The sequence below is a fragment of the Thalia democratica genome, chromosome 6, assembly GCF_965202585.1.
Source record: "Thalia democratica chromosome 6, ktThaDemo2.hap1.1, whole genome shotgun sequence".
Classification (NCBI taxonomy): Eukaryota; Metazoa; Chordata; class Thaliacea; order Salpida; family Salpidae; genus Thalia; species Thalia democratica.
The window spans coordinates 48,403,557-48,423,643 of NC_139170.1; positions in this window are offsets into that span (position 1 = coordinate 48,403,557).

A 20,087-nucleotide genomic window follows, 5' to 3' on the forward strand; every position below is an offset into this window, starting at 1 on the left:
TAGAACGTGTAATCAAATGCAATCTATAGCTAAATATTTACAACTAACGCTCAGAATAGAAACTGGTAAAACACTACTTTTAAAAAGTATTCCAATATTTTTTTACAAAATTAAATGATTCAATACCCAAAAGTACATTTTTAAATTAAAATCACGTGGTTAAGTACTTTAGGTAGTATTTAAAACAATTCTAAGTAATAGTTAGAATTATAAATTTATTTGGCCTATCATTAAAAGACTTAATTTATGGTTACAAAACTTTCTTTGCTGTTAGAAACAATTTTTTGAGTAAAACTTTCAACATTATATTTATCATTTACTTAAAAAAATTTTTTTTTTCAAATACAATCATACTTAATATTAAAGCTTTATTTATACTAAAATCTGTATAAGGTGTTAAAGCAATAAAGTAAAAAAAAATATTATGCTTGATAAGTTAAAAATGTTGAACTTTTTTCGTTTTATATCTTTTACTTTAATTGGAGAACAATCAATTTTCAAAAAAAAACTTTTTATTTTACGTCAAATGTCTAAACTTTATCTTTAAGTCGTTTGCTTAAAACTTTAAAAACCTAAATACTTAAGTAAGAACTAAATAAATATTTGATATATCAAGTTTTTTCAAACTTTTGCTATTTATATTTAATTTAGTTATCTTCAACTATTTAAGTATTAGTTTATGTAAAATTTACAATATATAGTTGATGCAGATGCTTCTCGTATTATTAATATAAACTTGCTATAGTTACCATTAATTGTTTAATTTAAAATTACAACAATAAAACAGATTGAAAAGCTTATCTAACACTTATTACAAAACTGAATAAATCTAAAATCGATGTTTAACTAATAGCCACAAATGAACTTTTTTTTTTCATCACTTACTTTTGTCAAAAATTTTATTTGTCAGAGAAAATTCTATAACTTAAACTACTTTTGACAAGCCTATACTAAAACAAGTATACATTTTTGTAGAATAAAATATTAGATTTAAATAATAGCTCTAATTTTACGAAGAAATCGTTGATGTAAGTTACTAGAACTAATAAGTTAGTTTATTTGTTATTACAACATATTGCTTTATCAATAAAAATTTCTTTTTTAACAAATATTTTTATTCTATATTCTGCGGAAAAAATGTCTAGTTTTGACAACAAATAATTTAAAATTGATAGGTAAATTTAAAAATTTTCAACAATTTTAGAAACAAAAAAGTTTATTGAAATTCACAATAAAGTTTATTTACTCCAAGGTTTGTCGTTTCCTCCAAATCTTTTTGGCCAAATAAATGTTTTTATTAATAAATAGAAGCTATCGTAAGTCTAGCGGTACTAAAATTTATAGTTTTAAGCAACAATTATAATACTAAATGTATGACAATTAAGAAGTTTAAAGTAAAACAGTTTACAGAATTCAGTCACGTAAACTGTGGCAACTCTGTTTACGGTAAAATATATAGCTCTATCAGATGAACTCTTTTATTTTTTAACACTAACATTTCTGTTGTCAATTAAGAGCTTAAAATCCACCGCAGCTCGTACAACACAAACGAAGAATAGTATATACAAAAAGGTTAAATTTAAACACACTTCATAAATACGTTTTTAAAAAAACTTTGTATTTATAATAAAATTTAACTTTTTTTAATGATTAATTAAGACTTGAATTTAAGAAATGTTTTTTTATTTGAGTCATACAATGCAACACCTCTAAAGCTACACACATTTTCCGCAACAATAAATATAAATTTTAAAATTCAATGTATTTAGGTGCCATTTTTGCAACAAGCCTCGCTGGAATCAGAATTCAAAACTGTATTTCTATCAGCTGTCGTCAACTTTGTAATTTAAATAAGTTTAATAAATTTCAGAAAATGGTCTAGATTCAATTATTAAACAGACATAAAAAACTACTTCTGTAAATTCATTAAGTAGATATGTTACTTAGCAGTAAGAAAAATATTTTATATTTAAGTTTGAAATAGTACTGAATTTCATCACGCCATGCCTTTTCATTCATTGAGTTGTTTTTTAGTAAAACATACTTCAGACCAGTGGCGTAGCGTGGTATTTTGGTCAGGGGGTGCGCAAATATTTTTCTCAAAAAATCCCCTAAATTAAAACTTTTGGGGCGCAAATTTTTCGGGGTTAATTTTCTCGGAAATTTAAAAAATTACTAAAAATCTCTCTGCTACTTCATTTTTCAAGCAATCTTCTTCAAATTTTAGAAAATGTTCCTTACATTACAGGAAAAAAACGTTACTTATGAATTTACATAGTTAAAATAAATAAAAATTTTATAATTTTTTTTTTTTTTTTTTTTTTTTTTTTAAATTTACTATAAGTTATTAAATTCACAAGTAATGTTTTTTTGTTACTGTATAAAGATTAAACTGTTAAAGTTTGAAGAAGATTGCTTGAAAAATGTAAGAGGAGATAGATTTTAAACAAACTAGCCTTTTTTCGCTGTTTTAGTTTTCCCTTCCCATAGGTAACCTATTATGCGGCCAGACTTTGACTGGTCATATCTCAAAAAATAATTCGAATTTTTTAAAACAATAAAAAGCATCTTAAACCTTAAAAAAATTCTTTAAAATAAGATCAACTTCTAAAAAACATGGCCTACCCCCCCCCCCCCATATGGCCTTAAACTACATATAAATAGTCAACTAAGCATAACAATTAATACCTCAAAACATTTTTCACTGTGCAATTTCTAAATAATGTTCAACATCTATTTTATATCAACAAAAAAGTATTGTATTAAACTCAAAATGACTCATACTTTTAGTTCGTTGCAACTTTTTATATACTATCTTTATCTTTTATACAAAAATGTTAAATCTTCAGTATTAAAACTGAAAGTTTAAATTCTTTGAAGAAGAAATCTAAAGAGCTAGTTTTTTTTTTAACTTCTTCATTTTTACTTATATTACAATATAAAACTGTAAAAATAAATCTTAACAAAAGAAGAAAATCTGAAATATAAAAGAAATTAAAAATAAAAGTTTCATACCACTTGAACTGCAGTCTTGAGTAATAGCAATATCTGGTGTTGGTCTGCTATTTTACAATTCAAGCTTTTGAACTTCAGATAATTTTCCTATCTGACATATTTTTAGACTTGCAACATTCCATACAATATTAATAATACATACATATAATAAAAAACAAAAAACAATTAACTTTTAAGATATCAGGATTGCCTTGCCACTCTTTAAGTCAAAATAACTGTCCTGAGTTAGTTAAAAAATGTCATGTGTCATCATAAGCATTTTAAATTCTTTTACGGATTTTTTTTTTGTTTTTAAAATAATAGAAACTAGGCTTTATAACTATTGTTATCCGGACTTGGAGCCTCACTGGTTTCCTTCGAAATTGCCTCGGTCTCAGGCTCGACAATCTCATCAGATTCAAGGTTAGCAGTAGTTTCGGAACAACTCATTTCGGTGCACGAATGTGTGCGTGGCACTTTCAAGACTAATGCCTTTTTTAGGGGTTTTAAGGACATAATTATATAAATTATATAACCAAATATAATAAAACTAAGTAATGTTGTTTTATTATGTACAAATAAACGCAATGACAGCTCACAATAAGTCTAAACACTAAAAGTTAACAACTAGAAGGAAAACGTGCTCTGGATTCCCTCCTTGACGTGTCACTGGTCTACGGTCGCTCAGTTTCTGGCACTCGACGTTGGTCCGTCTCGTTTACAGAATCTTGATGAACGTGTCTTGATCTTCTTTCGTTTCCTTTCCGTAATCGGAGCGTGGCGATAAAATACAATATAAATAGGCACGATGATATAAATATGTATAAATATTACAATATAAGTACAATAGTAAGTAGATACGATAATATAAATATGTATAAATATTACGACAGAATTATTTAAAAGTACGAAAACAACTTGTTCGTAGAAGTGTAGCTAAGGTTGACGCCACAGCCTGTGTGGGCTTGCTCGATAAGATAAATGTTCAAGTTTGTTTCCTTGAACGCTGAGGACTCAATCGTGGAATTCAGTGTTCAAATTGATCCAAAGAGGTTGTCTGCTACAGTATGCGTAGGCTTATGAGTATGGCACGTTAACAACTCAAATCGAGTTGTTCGCCCCGTCGACGTTGTTGAATAAGAAGGTTTTCTCGGGTGTCATCTAGCTTTTCCAAGATGGCGACTTATGTTCAGAGCGCCAAGAGAAGGTTTTTCCAAATATTAGCTAGTTTTTTCAAGATGGCGGCTAACGCTCAAATTTGCGAGCAGCAGAGTGTCGCTTCGTGCTTGTTTCGAGGTAAATGACCTGCTTCACGCTCTGATTAGGCGTATTTATAGTTTTTCGATTCTTTTTCTAGAATTTCCAATAATCACGCGATCTCTCATTTGATTCTCTCATTTTCCTGGACTTTGGACTGTAGATCACTTGATCTATCATTTAATTCTCTCATTTTCCCTTAGCCACACCCATAAACAAGCTATTTCCAGTTCAATCAAGAAATCAAAGACAAAAATCATTTTAACTAGCACTTATTTTGTTTGTGAAAAATAGTTTTTTGGGAATTAGTTTTACTATATTTATTTGTTGTGTTTTTTAAAGGAAAAATATAATATCAAGTGATTAACATTAATTTCTTTAAGTTATCAAAATTTGGACACAAGGCAAAATAAGATTTTGCATAAGTGTCCTACATCGACTATTGTCTATTTTATTTTTCTTTTTTTACCAAAAATTTTTTTTTTTGTTTTTAAATTGTAGAAAAATAAAAAATGAATGGATAAGAAAAAAATTATTAGGTAGACGAATATTAACTTAAAAATTCCAAGTTTGAAACAGCTTGTGAAATAAAAAAAATAAAGCGATATCATGTTTAGAAGAAAAAATAAATAAATCGGAAGTTTTAACCAATCCAAAAATTAATTATACATAAGTTCATCGACACATAAAAATGAAAATTGCAGTTTAGTATAGAGTGTAAATAAAAAGTCTAAAGATGTTTCAAATTTTTAGAGTTAAAAAAAAAAGTATTAAGAGTTAATGAAAAACCAATAATTAGAAAATTCAAACACTTAAATATCAAGATCCAAGACATCGCGTAAGAATAAAGCAAGAAAAAAAATACAGGTTTACAACGACAAACGTAAAAACAATGTCAAAAGAAAACTAGAATTTGTTATTAACTCTTACCTAATTATCCGTATACAAGACATGTACTTATCCAAAGAAAAAAATTAAAAAAAGTTAGTTCTAATTAGTATGAAACGTTATCATATCAAATTTATAATATTTTACATGAATGAATTAGTTAAATTAAAATAAAATAAAAACATCTGAAGTAAGAACTCGAAAAAGTCTAAATTGATTATTGGTTTGATTTTTAAATTTTTTAAGGTTAGAAGAAAAAAAAATCGACTTTTACTTAATTGATATAAGATATTAATAAAAGTTTATGAAGTTCAAAGAAAACAAGATAAAAAAATATATATAGATAAATAAATTAATAGAATGTGTTTTTTTTTTGTTTTATAATTTTGTTTTTATTTTAGTTTTAATTTTTTTTTTTTGAAAAATATACATATTTTTGAAAAACTAACATGCTATCAACTCACTTCCACACTGTCAGTGAATAACTTGAAATTAGAGATAGGTAGAAAAGCGACATTTCAAACTATTTAGATTAAGCAATTTGATAGACGGAACATTTTAATAAGTTTGTTTAGTGGTAAAAAAAGTTAGCTAAACAGCTGGAAGTTATTTATACTTCAAGTTTTTTGTGAACTGCAAAAGTGATAAAACAAAAATTCGGGAAATTAATTTGATTGTCAGAAGCTTCTTATAAAGTTATTTAAGTTAGCTTAGCGCAATAGTTAAACTCTTGGGAGTTAATTTTGACTGCGCATATTTTGAACTTTAATAACACGTGTGTCGTAAAAAATTGAGGGTTGAAAACAAATTATCACCTGTGATATACGAACTTCATTGCTGCAAACTTCACGTGCAACTGTACGAGAGTGACTAACAGTTAAAGTTGTAAAAAGGAAAACCATTATCATCTTAGAGTTCAGTAAGTTTGCTGCATTCAGTTTAGTTGATTGTACTAGTCGGTTTTTTGAATCATTTGAAAGGGAGAAGATTTAAGCAGTTTAATTTTTTTGAATAGATGTTCAAGAAAAACAATGCTTTCTTTTCAAAGATTTTTACTTTAAAATAGACCAGCTTGTAATAGAAAAAATACTTCTTTTTTGCTTCCAACATATAAGTTCAATAAGTATATAATTATTAGTTTTTGGTTTCAAGTTAGTGAGTTTGCGCACTCTTTTTAGAGCACGATTTAAATAATTAAATTCTTACAGTTATAAACATAAAAAAAACCAAGTGCTTATTTGGAATTGAATTCTTATTAATCTGGGGTCAAATTCATACCGGAAAAACAATGTCTATGATTTAGAAAAATTATAATTTGAACGCTTCCGGAATTTAATTTAAAACAAACAGAAGAATCATTTATTCTCTTTTTTTTTTCATCGTACAGCTGCGCGAGAAAAAAAAAAAAAATTGTAAAATTGCAAGAACAGAAAATTTAATTATTAAATTGTAAACTTGCAGTATTTGGTTTGGTTATTGTGTAAGCGAAAAAAAATTGTTAGAAAGAGGGAAAAAAAAGTGTGTTTTGTTTTAAGTCTCATGTTAGGAAAAGAATAAAATTAGTATATACACATATATACGTTACATATATAAATATATAAAAGAACTAGAATGAGTTTAAAACTTATAGCTCGTTATTAACTGATAAAAGAAACTTGAAAAAAATGAAAGTAGATGTGACAGGATTAAGAACTTATTCCAGTTGACAGAACTTATGTTGTCTTAATATCGTTAAGTGACTAGATGCGTGTAGTCTTTAAGGTCATTTTTTTGTCGGAGATAAAAGTTGTCTCTTGTAATTTTCTTTGTTTCTATTAAACAACTAAGAGATCGATTACTATGTAACGAAATTACTTTCTGAGTACTGTTCCACTTTTTAGAAAACAAAATTACAGCTTTAGTTAATTTAATTGTTTTGTTTACACAATTTTTGACGATTGGTAAAAATGATATTGGGAGGTTTTTTTTATCATTATTAATTGTTTTTGGAATGCTTCCTTTTGACAACTTGTTAAAGATGTTTTCTTTTGTTTTTGATATTATTGCATTCGGTGCTATAGCTTTTTTATGACGAGGCAAGACTTCGTTTTTGAGTTTTATATCAAGAACATGATTATTTTGTGGTTTTTCTCTGTTACTTGATTCTTTTGCGATTACGGGAAAAGTTTCTAAATAATTTTTTACTTCTTTTCTAATGGTTTTTTTACGAGAAGGATCTGACAGTTCGAGTTTAAGTTTAACTCTGGTTTACAACAAAGTTTACCTCACAAGTTTTATGTAATAGAATCAAACAACCCTTTTGCTATTCTTGGCTCAAATTTTATAGTAAAGAGAAACTTAACAATCAATGCAAAGGAAAAAACGATAACACAAACAGAAACAGGAGTTAAACTTAAACTCGAACTGTCAGATCCTTCTCGTAAAAAAACCATTAGAAAAGAAGTAAAAAATTATTTGAAACTTTTCCCGTAATCGCAAAAGAATCAAGTAACAGAAAAAAAAATTTGAAAAAACAAATGTTGACTTTTAGAGTTGTATATCCTAAAGCTTTCATATTATTTCCCCAGACGTTCCAAATTTCAGGTACTAATTCATCTTCTTCATATGAACTAATTAATCCTTTAAAAATAATCGAATGTTGTGCATTGATATCAAACAAATAAGGTATTTTATTATATCTATCTGTCATAACTAGTAGTTTGGTACTTATATTTGACTTTGTTTCACAGAGTACTTCATTTTCTCGAAATTTGCTATATTTTCTTTTTGGTTCAGTTGAATTTTGTTCAAGTTTTTCGTTAAGTGTTTTATAGGTTGAGCACGAACTTGCTTCTTTGATTCTTATTGATTTATCTTCACATGTGCACTTCAATTTTCCTCTTTTCAACCTTTCTTCGATAAATAGTTCTTTTTTTACCATTGTTGATTTTTGCTTAAAATATTTTATTTTATTTTCTACAAATTTTTTGTGCATTTTACATTGCGAGCCTTCACAATTTTTAGCTTTCTCACCAAAACGAACATGATAGCGACATCTGTTAAGTTTTTTATTACTAAAATTACTTTGATGTTGTCTATAGTCTTTTGAGTAGTTGTTTATGTTTTGATTAGGTTGCGAATAATTTTCATTTCGGTTTTGATGAAATGTCCTTTTAAATTTATTATTCATCTTATATTGGTTATTTGATTATTTACTATTATAACTCATTTTCAAATCAGTTGAGCCTTGTTCGAGAATCCACATAAGACGGTTCTTAAACTTCTTGATAGGAAGTTCAAGGTCTTTTATTAGAATTTTACTCGCCCATTTGGGACTATAATTAATAGTAAGATGTTTGTAGAGGTCATCTGGCGAGTAAGTAAGACTTTTCGATACCAACCGATGAATGTCTTTAAAAGTTGGGGTATGACTCCAAATAGGTGGAGGTTTGTGTATATCCGGTAAGCATGGTGTCATGCTTAAGATTTCTTCTTTGAAACAGACATAGCTAGATGGTTTACCAATTTTTACATAGTAAAGTATATCATTAATTGGCCATATTCTGATTATGATTTCAAACTGAGTTGTATCATCGAAAATGCCCTGGCTTTTACACTGAAGCTCAAACAATTTAAACTCCTCTCTCGGATTTTTTCCTTTAATTTTTCTAAACATTTGCTCGGGAAAACGCCTTGAATTTGTTGCTTTGTGGAAGTTTTGATTCTCGGGCGAAGATTCTTGATTGAAAGAGATATGATTGCCATTAGTCTGATTCGAATCTGTATAACAATTGGGAATTTTGTTCACTTTATTTTGTAGAATATCGATCTGTCGTTTAAGCTGCTCGATATTTGAATTACTGCCGTAAAAGTGACTTAAATTTTTCTCATTTGATTGATCAAACTTTAGGTTAGAATTTAGGTTTTTTTGATGGGAATATGGTCGTGAAAAACTGTCTAACGATGAATTTGTTGAACTCATTGATGTAGTAGGGAGTGTTTGTGTTACAGCTGTGACTTGGTAACTGGATATTTGTGATATTCTTGTGTTAAGGGAGTCTTGAAGGAACGTAGGATTGTTGGCAGCCGTTTTGGTCATCATATATATACTGGCTGAGGGCGAGTCTGTCAAGTTTATATGTGAATTAAAACAATTAACTGAACTTACCAATTTTCTTGCAGGGGTGTTGATTAATTGAGAATTCTGTAAAGAAATTGTTTTTAAAATAGTATTAAATCTATCTTCTATTAGTTTGTTACTATTTTCTACTAATTTAGTTAATTCGTTTATTTTTTTAGTGTTGTCTTCAGTGGTTGGCAGATGGTTGCTGCGGAGGACGCCATTATTGTTACCCGGACTTGGAGCCTCACTGGTTTCCTTTCCGTAATCGGAGCGTGGCGATAAAATACAATATAAATAGGCACGATGATATAAATATGTATAAATATTACAACAGAATTATTTAAAAGTACGAAAACAACTTGTTCGTAGAAGTGTAGCTAAGGTTGACGCCACAGTCTGTGTGGGCTTGCTCGATAAGATAAATGTTCAAGTTTGTTTCCTTGAACGCTGAGGACTCAATCGTGGAATTCAGTGTTCAAATTGATCCAAAGAGGTTGTCTGCTACAGGATGCGTAGGCTTATGAGTATGGCACGTTAACAACTCAAATCGAGTTGTTCGCCCCGTCGACGTTGTTGAATAAGAAGGTTTTCTCGGGTGTCATCTAGCTTTTCCAAGATGGCGACTTATGTTCAGAGCGCCAAGAGAAGGTTTTTCCAAAGATTAGCTAGTTTTTCAAGATGGCGGCTAACGCTCAAATTTGCGAGCAGCAGAGTGTCGCTTCGTGCTTGTTTCGAGGTAAATGACCTGCTTCACGCTCTGATTGGGCGTATTTATAGTTTTTCGATTCTTTTTCTAGAATTTCCAATAATCACGCGATCTCTCATTTGATTCTCTCATTTTCCTGGACTTTGGACTGTAGATCACTTGATCTATCATTTAATTCTCTCATTTTCCCTTAGCCACACCCATAAACAAGCTATTTCCAGTTCAATCAAGAAATCAAAGACAAAAATCATTTTAACTAGCACTTATTTTGTTTGTGAAAAATAGTTTTTTTGGGAATTAGTTTTACTATATTTATTTGTTGTGTTTTTTAAAGGAAAAATATAATATCAAGTGGTTAACATTAATTTCTTTAAGTTATCAAAATTTGGACACAAGGCAAAATAAGATTTTGCATAAGTGTCCTACATAACAAAGCTTTTAAAACCACTAAATCTACCCTGAGTTAAAAAAAAAACAAATCTATCCTTAGTCAGCCTGAGCTTAAAAATACTTAAAACATTCTGAGTTATCCTGATTTTTACTGAGTCATACTAAAGTTTTTTCAAAACTTCATAAAATCCTGAGCTATCCTGAGGAAATATTTTATTAAATGTCTTTGATACAAAACAAAATGTTTAAAAGATAATTTTTTTAACGTCAACTTTTTCAATGCTTTTAAAAATTCACAAGAAATATAACTTTTCTTATTATCTTAAAATCAGTTATTCTAAGATCTTTAGGGAATAGCATTTTTAAATACCAAAAACAGTTGGTAGAAAGAAAAATTTTTTAAATACCATTTAAAATTTGATTTAAAACTAACTAAATTTAAATTAATCAATTATGTCTTTTAGACTAAAAATTGATTGTAAAAATTCTGTTTTACAAGTTGCTATAAATTTATTCATGATGTGACTAAAGAAATTTTAAAATAACTTGCTACAAAAATTGATAAATTTTTAAACTTTATGGCTGATAAAATAACAAAGTTTGATTTGTTTGATATCATAATAAAAAAAGATAATACTTTTAATACAAGTTTTTATTAAAAGTTTTATTAAAGTTTAGATAATTTAAACAATACTTTTTGTATAGTGAAATTAAAACTGTAATCACAGTATGAACTGTTTGTTTATTATTTGTTTTAATTTATTTTTTTGTTTTTTTTCTTTTTTTTTGTTATTTACCTTTTAAATTGTGTTGTTAATATCTTTTATTCTTATTATCAATTTATTTTTATTTTATTAGCAGTTGTTTATTGCTATTTTTACTACAATTTGTTTACTCTTGAATCATTATCACCATAAAACAGGTTTAGCTTTATGGTTTGTTAACAAAATGTTAGCATTTGTCATTGTAAAAAAAATTGTCATAAGGTTATACTACTGCGGTGGACTAACTAGTTGCGTACTGTTTGAGTCTAAATTCTTATGAAGTTAATGAAGTTCTAAAATTTTTCCTCATGGAGTTTTTCATCAACATCGGTGCGCATTTGCAATTACGCACCGAATCAGTATACTGGGTAATTTCCTTAACTTGTCACTAATTTGTATTCGAAATTTCGTTTTACTTTTCGAATACCAGAAAAAAATAGTTGAAAAAAGGAAAATTAAGCAGATAAAATAAACATAAAGGATAAGGATATTGCATTTTTTTTTTACTTCTTTTTTTTTGGGTGGCACGCATGCGCCAGCGTCCCTCCCCACGCTACGCCCCTGCTTCAGACCTACTTAAAATATTTCAGAATACTCCTGGTCATTTAAAAAATAAATATTTCAGCCGAAATTTTATTTTCTCAATAATATTGTTTTATGATAAAAGTACAACCTATCTATTCTTCATTAATTTCGTTGTTATACTTAAAATACTTGTAAAATTTTTCGGAATATTCATGGTCGTTTAATAAGCTATTAGGTAATTAAGCACATATTTTACTTTTACGACAAGCTGGAGACTTTTTCTGGACAAATTACTAAAAGGTGTCAAAAGAGGCGAGCGACTCAACAATCGAAAGGATTTTCGTGCTCCAGGTCCTAGGACCAATTATTTTGAGCGCTTTTTTGTCGCGCAATAAACAGTATATATTTATCTGTGACTTTTACATCTTGGTAATAAATATTTGTTCGATTAGATCTCGTTAACCGATTAAGTACTTTATCCATATTTAAAAATTAAGACTTTAAATTAACTGGTAAAAATTCATATTTCAATTTTTGTATGTGATGTTCTTTTTGTAATTTTTAGGTTTTCTACTCTTTCATAATGTACTTTAAAATGATTAGTTACAAGAAATGAACAAGAACTTTTTTGTGTTTTGTTGCTAAAAATAACTATAGCATTAAAAATATAATAAAGGGTCCTATAGAAATATTTTAAATGGATCACTTAACTTTCTGTATTTTTGTTTATTCATAAAAAACCAGGCATTTGATAATCAACCAAACAGGAAAAATATTAAACCAAAAACTCAACTTGAAAAACACAAAACACATCCAAGAAAGAAAACTTAGTTTTTAACAAAACTGAAGTCTTCATTCCACCAAGGTCTTTCCTTCCACCTGCAAATGTTCACAATAAGTTCTGCGTTCTCACAATCGAGATTTTCCCTTTTGTAAGCTTTCACGAATTCGACCAATGACATGCCTTTGTTTCCAGGGCCGTGGAACGGGGGTGAAATGTAAGAAAACCTAAAGTTATGAGTGTAAAAAAATGTATAAATGAACAATAAGAATTTTTTATCCATAATGAGAGTAGTAAAAATGAAAAGTTTAGGTTGTTTTTATTTTTTGATAAAAATTTAATGCAGTTATAGTACTGACTATACTAATATGAACAAACATTTTTTATCATTAAAACCAAAAGTAGCCGAAAAAACAATGAGCTGAAAAAAAAACATTTTTAAAATGTAAATTATTTATGGTTATTTATATAATTACATTATTTTCAGTAATTTAAAAACCAATTAACTATATTGATCATGTTTACTTGAAATTGCTCGCATCATAGTAAAAATCCCGTTGGAGCGATAGATTATCCTGAGGAAAATTTTTCAAAACTGCGGGAAGCACACCCTGGATTGCGTCAGGAATCGAATCTTTGCAGAACTGATCGATCGATCTCTCGTCTTGCTCCCAACCCATGACCTGGAAAACGTTCCACGGAAAATCGTCTCTGAAGAGCAAGTCGGCCGTATCTGATAAATTTTTATTAAAACTCATTGAAAATATCAAAGATAAGTGGCTTTTTTACTGGTATTTGAGAATGAAAAGCTTTAGAGTCTAATATATAAGGTTTGTTTATTCTTTTATTTATTAATAATATTGCCATCAACTTTGTTTAAACATTATTGAAAAATATTAAAAAAAAACTGCATTTTACTGACATTCAAAAAAGTAGGACATTGCAGTCTAGCAAACAAAGATTTTATACTCATTTATTTTTCCACTTATATTGTTAAAAAATTTATTAAGACATCACAAAAAAAAAACACTTATAAAAATTTGCTTCTATCATATATAAAATAAAAAAATGCATATTCTGTTTTGTATATATTTACATCATTTTAAACTTACATAGTACCATAAATTTAATGGGTTACCTGAAAAAGTTCCTGATTTGGGATCTGGGGTAAAGAATCGCACCTTGCAGTCGACCCAAAAACGCTCTTTCTCAGGAAAATTCAACCCGTAAGTGTTCAGACTTCTTATAATATTCATAATAATGTTCTACTTTAAACACAACACTAACCTGCTAGAACAACTTTAGTATCGTAAGTCTGGCAAACAAAAAAAACTTATTTTTAAATTTTCATCTGAATTTTAAACACTTAAGTTGATCTGATGGAAGCTAAATAAGCTAGTTGTAAAATTAAGTAGTGCAAAAAACAATTGAAATTTAATTCCTCAGAAAATATTATCAACATTTTAAAAATAATATCCTTAAGATTCGTTTATCACAGTGAAACAACATAAATTGAACGAAAACCATTAGTTGAAATTTTGATAAGTACGTAAAAATTCGTATATAAAAAAAATTCATTAAAAGGTTAATAAGAAATCCTCATTGCTAAATGAAAGTAAAAGATGGATTTTTTTTTTAAACACTATATTATTACTTAAAATATTATTCAATGTTTGTATAAGATTTTATGGTTTAATTTAGCAATTAAACTGTTTTCTATTCACAGCCTCATGCTAAAAATTAGTAAAATAAATGCACTGAATATTTTTAAAACTTTTTTGCAAAAAAAAAGCAAACTAAAAAAATGTTTAAACTAAGGTCATATAGTTAAGTGCTTTTAAAGTAGTAGTATACTAAAAAAAATAAGTAAGTTAAAACAGCAAGTATATTTGAATTATAATAAATAAGCTTAACTTTAAATAACTGTTTATAATTCAATCTTATATGTTGTTTAAAAAACTTCAAGAAATTACTTTTTTTCTTACTATCTAATTATACTCTTCTTTGTGCTTAACAAAACAAAAAGCTTAGTATTTCAATATTATTTGTATAATAAAAGTAAACTTAAATAAGTAGAACAAGATAATGTATTAATCTACTATTAATATAATTGTTATCACAGTGTTATGTAATGGTACTTAAATTAATTTATTTATATCTTAAGCATTTATGTGTTTAAAAACAATTACAATTTAAATAAAATGATACTTTTTATTTAAACGAATGTTTACCAGAACTTTATTTATTGACATATTTGAGCTTGAACTTAATTTTATTCAATTGAATTATGTTAAAGTATTTTATACTCAGTCATTTATGTTAAATTAAATTTATATAGTTGATATATAACTAAAACTAGTATACTTCTATTTGTTTAACAACAACAAAACTTTAAACTTCCATCTACTTTATTATAGTAAGTTATATAACATAAACAGCTAAAAATACTAAATAAGTATAAAAACATTATTTGCTAAAAATTTTAAAAACAAATATTTAATTTTACAGCATTACAAACTATATACAATACCTGTAAAATGTGTAATTCAAAGCACTTGATTTGATAACTTATTTTTTTGATTTGATCAACATTACCTCATGTTAATAAAAAAATTAGTGTTTAAAAAAAATATAGAAAATAAAATTTAATTAGCTTGTAGGTCTAACAACTGCTCTTTCACTATTTTCAACATTTTTTTCAAAACATTAAGTTTCTGAGTAGTAGATTGAAAGTTCAACAAAGCTCAAACTTTGTTGCTTGAAATTAAGCTGTTGTTAAACTTTGTAACAAAGCTATCAAAACTTTAAAGTAAATTTTATAAAAAAAAATGGGTTAGATTTTACTTGATTTTAATGGGTTAGATTTTAATTATTTCCTATTCTTTAAAATATTTTCAAAACTTAAGTTTAATTGTTTTACTCACAAACTGACTTTTTTTTTTTAATATTAGCTACAACTTTTTAACAATCATATACTTTAATTATTAGTTTGAAAATTATATTACTTAAGATTTTTACTGCTATTACAAATCAAGTGATCAAGTTAGTTGTACAAATTAAGAAAAATATCAATACTTTTCAGAAAGACTTTCAGTTTAAACTATCACTGCTTTTAACTTAGGTTTTTACTGAAAAAAAATATATAGCAGGCTTAGCATAACGTTGCTTTAGTTAATTAAAACATTGATTGTTAGATTAAAACTACAACAAAACATAAAAATAAATTATATTTAAGTTATTTTATTTCAAAAATATCAAGTATAACTGAAAAACTAAAACTTACTGTGCCTAAAAAGTTTAAAAATATTTAATCAACTCCCTTTTTTAATATTTTATTTTCATTTGGTTTAAAAATGTTTATATTATCAAAAACTTGTAGAGTTTAAATACTTTATTTTATTGCAGTCATCTATTAAAATTTTTATACTTTAAGTAACACAGTAGTTTTTAAAGTAAGTTAACAACTTCTTTAAAAAAGTACTTGAACTTTAACTTACTACTAAATTGGTTGTATGATTGTTTGGTTGTTTTATTTATGAAAACCTTGCAATAATGTAGATGATTTAAATAAACGACTTTTTTACATCAATGACTTTTATCTAAATTTTTATTCAGCAACTTAAACCCTATAATTTTTTTTTGAATAAGCTTATACTAACTTAATTTGATATTTGTCAGCTACTCTTCAACTATATGTGTTATTCAAGACACTGAAGTTTTACTCAAACAAAAAATTTAATTTTTGAAACACATCGTAGGTATAAAAATTATTTTTCAAAATGTTCTCAAAAACACTTTCAGTAATTCAAAAAAAAAATTTTAAATCATAATAAACTTTAAGACATTAATATTAATTTTTTTTTCGATAACTACAAAAACACATACTACTTAACTGAATTAAGGTACTTCGATTCATCATAATACTTTTTTTTCCTGACAAAAAATAGGTTTTAAAATTATTAAAAAAAGATGATAACTTAAAAAAATTTCTCTGGATAGTTTACATTGAAGCTTAAAAAATGGAAAGTTAAATATTGTCTATAATTTAATGTACTGATTTGTATTACTCAAAAAAAATGTTAGAAATAAATATTTGCTAAAATTTGTTAACGACTTGATGAAATAATAAATCTGTGACAAAAATCTAAATTTTAATATATGCAAAACAACATTAACGTATTGACTAAAATTTTTATATTTTTTTAAATTCAAGTTAATATTGGGTCTCTAGTGAGTAGTAACACTTCTTTAAGTAAAACTTTTAAAATAGCCTTTTTATATGCCTTAAACAGTGATGAATTTTTTACTTGTACTTTGAACTTTTATATAAAAATAAAATTTCAAGTAATCATATTAAAAAAGCAAATTTATGGTAAAAAAGTGTAACTTATTTACATTATACTGCTTTATTTGTATTACAAAAATATTTAGTTCTAAAAATAAAACTTAATATTATATTTATTCCTGTTTTTTTACAGTAGTTATGTATTTTGAAAGTTTTTAATTTTCAAAACAAACTATTTTTCTGCAAATATTTAACATAATATACTTATAGTCAATCTCTAACTTAACTTTATTACACAACATAAGTATTAAATCTTTTATGCTGTGTTTATGAAATGTATACAGTTAAAATACCTAAAGTTCATTTACTAAAATTATAGAAATATTTGTTTCAACACATTCAAATTTTGAGTTTCTCTGTATTTTTGTATCGATGATTAATTCTTTAAGAGACTAAGTAAAATTATAAAAAATTGTTCAAACAGTTTATTATTATTAAACTGCAGAATATTTTATGTAACTTTTGAAACAAATTTTAACTTTGTTGCATATAAAAGTTAACAGAATCGAATAGAAGCTCTTTAAAAAAGCTTATATTTAAGTATCTATAACTAATGACTTGTTTTTTTATTACTAGAACAAATTTATTTGTTAATAAACCTACCTTTTACAATACTTTACATTTTAACATTTTGTAATCTAGAAGAAAAAATAAACATTTAGTTTTGACAACTAATACATTATTTTGTAAATTTAAGAACTTTCAACGTTTTTGTAATTGTTAAAACAACGATTGTTTGATTAAAAAAACAATATAGAACAAAAATTATATTTTTTATCACAAGTAAAAAGTTTTAAACAAAACTTTATAAGCATCAAATCTAGTTCTGTTTAATTATTTAGACTTTACTTAGAATGCTCATCATCTAAGTAAACTAGCAACAAAGTTTTTAATATCATTTATTACTTTTTACTTGAAATAAACAACAAAAGAACTTAATTTCAAATAAAGTTACGCTTTACTACTGAGAGTAGTAATTGTTTGTTAAAAACAGAAACTTAAAGTAAATCTATTATTTTTTATCTTTATTATAGTTTACTAAACTACCACAAAATACTATTCTAAATATTTTTCATGTATTTTTAACCGTAACTTGATACTTTATTGAACGATTCTAAACTAAATGGATTTTAGCAATTACATTTTAGCAAGTATGTGTTGTTCAAAACAAATAAAAAACTCACACATACATACCACCTAAAATTTAAAACAAATCGTAAATAAACAAGTGATTAGACAAACTCTTGAAGTTATGCTTATGAAAATTAGTAAGTTTTTTTTCAAATTGTTAAAAAAACTAAGGCTTGAAACTAATTTTGATAAATTTCTAGTTATGAAATTTATTTTTCTAAGAAAAATATTTTATACTGTGTTTTAGTTTATATTCTACTTGATAGACTAAAAAGAATAACTATTTACTTTAAATCTCCAATACTTCAAACTAGTTTTTAAACTAACAATTTATGTTATTTTAATATCTCAAAATTTTTTTTACATTCAAAATAAAGTTTTTCTATTCATTTAGCACGGGTCGGCATTCGGCAAACTTGGGTTTGCCAGCTTGATTTTTTTAAAAATTGAACGCGGTTTGCGAAAGTTAAATCTTGTACATAAAACTAAATATATTTAAAAATGATTATTTTTGGGAAAACTCTGTACCTTAATTAAGTTTAAAGAAAACTTTTTTATTTAAACAACATTTCATAACTTTTATGACAGTTTTTATTTCTTTGGCTTAAAAATTAAATGAAAAAAGAATTAAAACAACTAGAGTTAATAATGCGTAAAATATAACTACTATTTCATGAAGTATGGTTGCAATATAAATTACATTTCCTTTTAAGTAAGGTCTGAAATATTAATGAGTAATTATATATACAATTATTTAATACTACCAAAGCGTTTTTATACGCAAATAGACTGTTTTGGATTTTTTAAAATAAATTAGTGAATAATTTTTACTCTCTGTCGAAAATTAAGTAATTTTTTACACAGAAAATAAAATTTGTACGAAGAGTTTAAATATTAAATGCATCATTTGTTTCAAGATAAGTAGTCAGTTTAAAGTTTGTAAATTATAGTTTACTTTAAATATTTTTTTAACTTAAAATAAACTACACAAACAACTGAAAAAAGTCCTGGCAATGACGTTAAACTGTTTCCAAGTTGTGAATGACTCGATAACCAAAAGGTTTTTTCGTACACCAGGTCCTAAAACCAACTATTTAAATCGCTTTCTTTTGTAGTGCAACAAATAATAGTCCTGTACTAGTCCTTGGCAAGATATTATACTTCATCCGTGGTATAAGAATCAGTAACCGAAAGGTTTTTTTTTTTGAACACCTTGATCCTAAGACCAAGCTTTTAGAGTGCTTTTTGGCTTTCAACAAGTAACATTTTACTTTAGTTTAATGAGTAGTTACTTTTTTATTTTTATTTTTATTACTATTGCAAGTTTGTTGTCAATACGATAGGCCCAAGCATCAACACATGTGCCAATTAAACTGAAAGACGTATAACGAAGAGATGAAAAATAAAAAATTACGCTAAAAGTTGATTTTTTTAAACAAAAATATAAATACAATATAACTTAATTAGAAATCTATAAATTAATATAAAAACAAAAAGTTTTAACACACAAAATTATACTTTTTAACTTATTTATACTTTGATGTAGAAGGATTTTGTAAACCTTTGATTTCAATCAAAAAAAAAAACTCGAATTGTCAACCGTCCAGTTAATTATTAAATTATATAAATTTATAAAGTATTTTTATCTTTGATATATAATATTAAACTTTAATATTTAAATTCACTTACATGTAAGTTTAATGAAATTAACTTCATTACTTTTGTAAAATCTAAACAGTCACTTTACTTGTGTTAAAGAAGTCAAGAGAATAAAGTTTGTTAACCGACGAGAAGTCTTCTTTGGTTTAAGCCAAAATTGTTGCAAGGGAAATTCCGCAGCCCGCCATTGATAAGCTAGTATGTTCAAACACATAAATGCTTCTTTTTCAAACACAAAATGGAGTGGTCTCCCAATGTCCAAGAGATTTTTGGAAATCTTTGCAAGTTGAACTCCTACCTTAAAAGTAACACCAAAAAGCAAACATACCAATCAAATTTGCAAAAAATCAAAGATAGGAAGAAAATAGTGGAAGATATAAGAAAAGAGTTTAATGTAAAGCCTCTGTCTTCTCAGTCTTCTAATGACCAAGATGCTATAACAAGGTAATAAAAAACTATTATAAATCATTAAAAATTTTATGCACTGAAATTTACTTTTTAAAAAGAATAATCAAATGTTTTGAATTTATTTTGCATTAAACTCC